The following is a 6,494-nucleotide window of genomic DNA, read 5'->3' on the forward strand; positions in this document are numbered from 1 at the left end:
CTGACATATTGTTTCCATTGTTAGGTCTGAGATTCAAAACTCAACAAGGTTGGGGATGATAAAAGCAGAAAGCCCTGTGGAGCACAAAGCTTGTTCCAAGATCAATGGTTATCAGGAATCTTTGTTTTCTCTTTCACAGCACACACTCTCTCATTTCTTTTGAAATGGTTATACTTTTCCCTTCAAGGGAAATAATATTATAGTTCACTTTTCAGGTATAAATCATCTGGCTGATGCAGATTGTGAATTTAGTGTTGAATTTCAAAAGATGCGGTTTCAATCTAGGCTTTAAATTTGAGTCATTTTCACTGCTTTTTGGAACCCTGAAGTCTTAACTCTCTCCATCAAACTGAGGAAGAGACAGGAGGTCCTGAGTCAAAGAAAAGACTGAGGATGGGAAAGGGGAGAGCAGAAAAGTTTTACCTTAGAGAAGCGAGTGTGTTGGGATCCCTGACCAGATTTGGAGGAGGTCTAGGGACAGGCTTGGCAGTGGCCCTGCCCACTGCTTCCCTCCCCGGCTTTGGCAGATGATCACCAACTGTTTGTACACTATTTCTAGACACATTTACTTATTTAATTCTAAAGTTCATGAAAGGATGAGCTTTTTCGTGAACTTAAAAGGAAGGACTGTGAGGACCACAGACATAGACGGTGGTTAATTTTCCTTCCCTGGGTCTAAAAGATATGAGCTTTCCATATTTTTCAGTGAGCTGATCTTACTACAAACCAGCCCCTCCCTCCCAAAAAAGGGCTGTAGTGGAATGAGATAACTGTAGTAAATACTTTTGATGTGTCTAAAAGTAAGAAAGTGAAAGTGGTTTAGTCCTGTTCGACTCTTTGTGACCCCATGTACTGTATCCCACCAGGATCCTCTGTCCATGGAACTCTCCAGGCCAGAATACTGGGGTGGGTAGCCGTTCCCCTCTCCAGTAGATCTTCCCAACCCAGGGATCAAACCCAGGTCTCCCTCACTGCAAGCATGTTCTTTACTGTTTGAGCACTAGGGAAGCCTGCTCTGTTCCAATTTTCTGACTCTGAAGCCTGCTTCACCCCCACCTCCAGGTTGGCTATATTTTTATTGCTTGATCCTATGTCAGCCAGAGCTGAGGTCAAAGAGGAACAACTGTCCCTAACTAGGGCAACCACGTTCTCTCTCCAGAACTTGGGAATTGGGATTGGAGGATGCTGGTCTGTCCTTGTAGATTACTTTAGAATATTTAAATTTAGGACCTCTCTGTTGCCATATTTGCCAAGTACATAGAAAAGCAGATAGATCGAGTCTATAAAGAAAAGCAACGCCATATTGGGAGAGGACCTGGGAAGATAAGGCAGAGGCCCTAGGGGAGATTAACTTAGAGCGGCTATGTCAGATCCTGAGCTCTTCCAGCTTCTGGTTCTGGTTCTTCTGGAAGCTTCCATGCCATTACAATGATGCCATCAGAGAAATCTCTCCCTTTTTGGATTAAATCACTGTGAGTAGATGTTCATTGCTCTCAAACAAAGAACATTAGTTAGGATAGTAATATGGGTAGAACATTGTATTAAACAGAAAAAGAATTGAGAAATACTTCTGGGCAGAGATGACTTTTACCCGTCTCCTCTGCTTTCCTCTGTCAAAAATCACTTAAATAGCCTGTTAAGTCTTACTTAATAATAAGAAGTAATCAGCCATTTCAAAGTTAAACTGGTTATTGTTTATCAGATAGTGTGTTTAAAAGGACCAAAAGTTAAATTTGGGGGATTTCAAGACAAGATGTGGTGAGATCACAGGATCTTAGTGCTGAAAGGTCCATGCACCTGTGCTCGAATCTGCCTGCCATGTCCCCTGAGTGCTCCCTCCATGTGGAGGAGTCCCAGTCATTGTCCCCCTGATTTTCTCAGTGTCTCAGATGAGGAAGAATCAACCCAATCCCACTGCAAGTCACTGCTGTGGAGCTTTTTGCCATCTTTGGACCCAGTCACCTGTAAACACACATTCAGTGGTCATGATGCTGAAACTGTCCCCAACATGATGCATGAGACCAAGGTGGGCACCTAGACATTCAGCCGCTTAGCTGTGGCTCCATACTTCTGAGCTGGTTTCAGTCCCTTAGGAATTCCTGAGATTTCAAGTGTTCTTGTAGTCACCCACACCTAAATGGGGTTGACTTGGGTCAGATGTGACTTCAAATCAACTCAGAAAGCAAATTCTTGTAATTATTTGCAAAAGAATCTCTATACTACAAATTCCTTCAATCCTGCCTCCACAGCAAACCATCAAAAGCCAGGACTTGCTGAAATACTTTTTTAACCCTTCTTTTCTTTCTTTATATTTTAAAAAAGATATTTGTGCCCTTCTGCAATATGCACTTGTATAAGCCCCAAAATCTGAACTGGTCTACTTTTGCACATTTACAGTGATGCCAATTTTTTCAAACAGACAAATATGCAAATGTTTAAATTGGGTTTTAAAATTCAGAAACATTTTTTTAAACTGAGATAGGAATGAAAATAAATTGTAGCAGGTGTAATAAAATGAATTTTGCTGGGCTTCCCTGGTGGTCCAGTGGCTAGGACTCCACACTTCCAATGTAGGCTGCCCAAGTTCAATCCCTGGTCAGGGAACTATAATAAATCCCATCTGCCACAACTAGGAGTTCACATCCTGAAAAGATCCCACACGCTCAAGGAAGATACATCTTGCATGCCCACAATTAAGACCTGGGAGAGCTGAATAAATAAATGTTATTAAAAAATCTTTTTCCAATCTTAATGTCGTTTTAAGCTTAAACACTTCAACAGTGACACCAATAATCAGTCATGCATTGAAATAGCTGTTTCCTTTACCAGAAAAATCAAAATATTTCAGAAAAAGCTAAATTTTGAGTCTTTGGAGGAAAATCTGAAACAAGTTGAACCTTTGAATGACATCAGAATAGAATTCCCTGTCACTGTCGTTGGAGAGCTGTGTAAACCAGCTGGATCTATAAATGTACGGGATTTGGCAGAAGATGCCATCCTATAAGGAATGTGCTAGAATCCTGTTATTCCTATCGATTTGACAAATTGTACTGATCATCCAGAGGGGAATTCTTCTGCCATATCCTGTTATGGACATGGATTGTGTCCCTGCTAATATTAATATGTTGAAGTCATAACCCCCAGAAACTCAGAGCGTGACCTCATAGGGAAGAAAGTTCTTTACAGAGATTATCAAGTTAAACTCAGGTCATTATGGTTGGCCTTATTCCGATATGACTGGTATCTTTATAAAAAGGGGGAAATTTGGACACTTGACACACACACACACACACACCTAGAGGGAAAAAATATGAAGACCTAGGAAGGAAGAAGACAGCCATCTACAAGCCAAGAAGGGAAGCCTGAAATGCATCCTTCTGTTATAGTTGCTAGAAGGAATCAATTCTGTCTAAACCCTGACTTTGGACTTCTGGCCTCCAGAACTGTGAGAGTGAAATTTTGTTATTTAAGCCCCTCTGTGATACTTTGTTATGGAGCCTTAGCAGACTGACACATGTCTTGTCACAATAGAACAATAGAACCATAGGGTGGCAGAGCTGGGAGGGTTTGGGGTCTCCATTTAGACCAGAGCTGTGCAGAAAAATGACAGCGCAAGCCTAGAATGTAAATACATATATAATTCTAAATTTCTTAGGGGGCATATTTTTTAAAAATAAACAAGTGAAATTAATTTTGATAATGTGTATATAATTTTTATATAATTTATTTAACCCAATATATTCAAATATTATTCTTATGAGTTATCTTATGTACTAACAAGACATTTAATAATCTATTCAATGTCTTATGTCTTTGACTTATAGTATGTGTACTTTGGAAGTACTTTTGGAAGTGTCTATAGTAGCTCAGTGGTAAAGAATCCAACTGCCAATCCAGGAGATATGGGTTTGATCCCCAGGAAGATCCCCTGGAGAAGGAAATGGCATCCTTGCCTGGAAAATCCCATGGACAGAGGAGCCTGGCAGGATACAGTACATGGAAATGCAAAACAGTCAAACATAGCTTAGTGACTAAAAACAACACATGTGAAATTTACGCTTATAAAGCATCTAAATGGTAGCAAAAGTTAGAGATATGTTGACCAATCAAGTTAAGTTTGAAAGAAAACTTGAGAATGAAATAGTTTCTCACTGCACCATTCTTCCTAAAGTTTAGTGTTGTCACAATTTGCTATGGAATCATGCTCATTCTTTTTTGTGTGTGTGCTAATATCTCATCTTGGTAAATATTATCCTTCCTGATATTAGGGGGACTGGTCACTAGACAATCAGAAGCACATGACAAGCCTATTATCTTTCATTTTCTCGCGAACAGTAAAGAGGTTTCTAAAAAGGTAATGCCAGGAATAGGATCAGATCGCAGCATTTGACACAGTGAGGACTTCAGCCCTGCTTCACACCTCACTGCCTCCATCGCTGATCATCCTGCTCACAGCGCCAATCCTCTTGCTGTTCACACGGCACACACGGGGTTCGTTGAACCCAGGGCAGGCAAAGCACGAGCTAAGAGGCTGAAAGGAGGTTCGAGGAGGCAGAGGAACTGCAGACACATTTATTCTCTTCTGGCAATGGTCATGGCATAACCTATCACAACACAACCTCTCTCCTGGCTGACGCAGCAGCCTCAACTGTAGACACGCTGTATTCTCCCCTCGCCTCTGGAGGCGGACCCAGCAGACACAGCCTGGTCGCAGCAGCAGTAATGCCCATGGCTATACGGGTGGAGGCCACACCGGTGTACTGCACATGTAACCCAAGATTGAGCGAGCACCTCCTGACGGGCACCTGCAGTGCTATAATGATCTCAGCTGTGACAAGGTTCGGTTCAGTTCAGTTCGTCACTCAGTCGTGTCCAACTCTTTGCGACCCCATGGACTGCAGCAGACCAGGCCTCCCTGTCCTTCACCAACTCCTGGAGTTTACTCAAACTCATGTCCATTGAGTTGGTGATGCCATGCAACCATCTCATCCTCTGTCCTCTCCTTCTCCTCCTGCCTTCAATCTTTCCCAGCATCAAGGTCTTTTCAAATGAGTCAGTTCTTCCCATCAGGTGGCCAGAGTATCAGAGTTTCAGCTTCAACATCAGTCCTTCCAATGAATATTCAGCACTGATTTCCTTTAGGATGGACTGGTTGGGTCTCCTTGCTGTCCAAGGGACTCTCAGGAGTCTTCTCAACACCACAGTTCAAAAGCATCAATTCTTCGGCGTTCAGCTTTCTTTATAGTCCAACTCTCACATCCATACATGACTACTGGAAAAACCATAGCTTTGACTAGTTGGACCTTTGTTGTGTGTGTGTGAAGTCACTCAGTCATGTCTGACTCTTTGCGACCTCATGGACTGTAGCCTACCAGGCTCCTCCATTCATGGGATTTTCCAGACAAGAGTACTGGAGCGGGTTGCCATTTCCTTCTCCAGGGGATCTTCCCAATCCAGGGATCGAACTCAGGTCTCCCGCATTGTAGGCAGACGCTTTACCATCTGAGCCATCAGGAGTCAGACCTTTGTTACAAGGTCCTTATTTACAAAACATAAACAGGCCACCTTGGCTAATTTGCTGTCTCCCCACAATGCCTATTCCTCTTTCATTTTGAAGTAGATTCTACTTTGGTCCTAAAAGGAGTGATGAGAATGCAAGTGTGGCCCTGAGTGGCCTAAGCAGCAAAAGATTTTGCAGGCCTACATGAGCTGAAACCTTGTTATTCTGTTCAGAGGCAATGGTTAAAGAAGGACAGAGAGGCGTGGTCATTTCTGCAAGCAGAGAACCCAGTCTGGGGCAGTGCTGACCATACCCGGGTGCCGTGGAGTTCTGGGGGTTTGGGGGCGGAGCGCTGTCACTGGGCCTTCCCCTGTGCCGGCAGCGTGTTAAGTGACATCACACCCACCTTGAAGGACCTGTCAGTGGGTGGATACTCAGATCATGAAGAACACCTGTGAGGTGTGTGTGGGAGGGCTCAGAGAGAGGTCACTGTGGGATGCTCTGAAAAGTCTCTGGGGGAGATTTCTCAGAGTGGGTGTGTGGGAAGTCCCTGACTGGAGCCAGTGTGGGTCTCTGTGGCGACTCCTAGTGAGGAACACCCCATTACTGACTTCTGCCCATGAAAGCAGGAGAAGGGCTCAGAGACTTTCTCCTTCTGGTTTCTTGCTGTTCTGTAGGTGTCCCTCTGTGTCACTCCTCTGGACAGGTGTCTAAGGGGTTCAGATTCCCCCCTGACTTCAGCACTCACCTCTCAATGCCTCCGAGAGGGCCTGGAATCAGCCAGGCTCAGGGTTCCCACTCTGTGCCCCCCTCTCCTGAGCTCTGGAAATCACTCTGTGGCCTAGGTCTCAGTCCCCCCACTCCATAGGCCCCAGCTGGGGCCCAACTGTTGCGTCCGCTCTGGAGAATCAGACCCAGAGTCAGGACCTGGATCCAGGGAGAAACCACAACACAAGCAGGCCTATCCCCGCTGCCCCTCCCCCCCTGGTCCTGG

This window comes from Odocoileus virginianus, chromosome 31, assembly GCF_023699985.2.
Source record: "Odocoileus virginianus isolate 20LAN1187 ecotype Illinois chromosome 31, Ovbor_1.2, whole genome shotgun sequence".
NCBI classification, from domain to species: domain Eukaryota; kingdom Metazoa; phylum Chordata; class Mammalia; order Artiodactyla; family Cervidae; genus Odocoileus; species Odocoileus virginianus.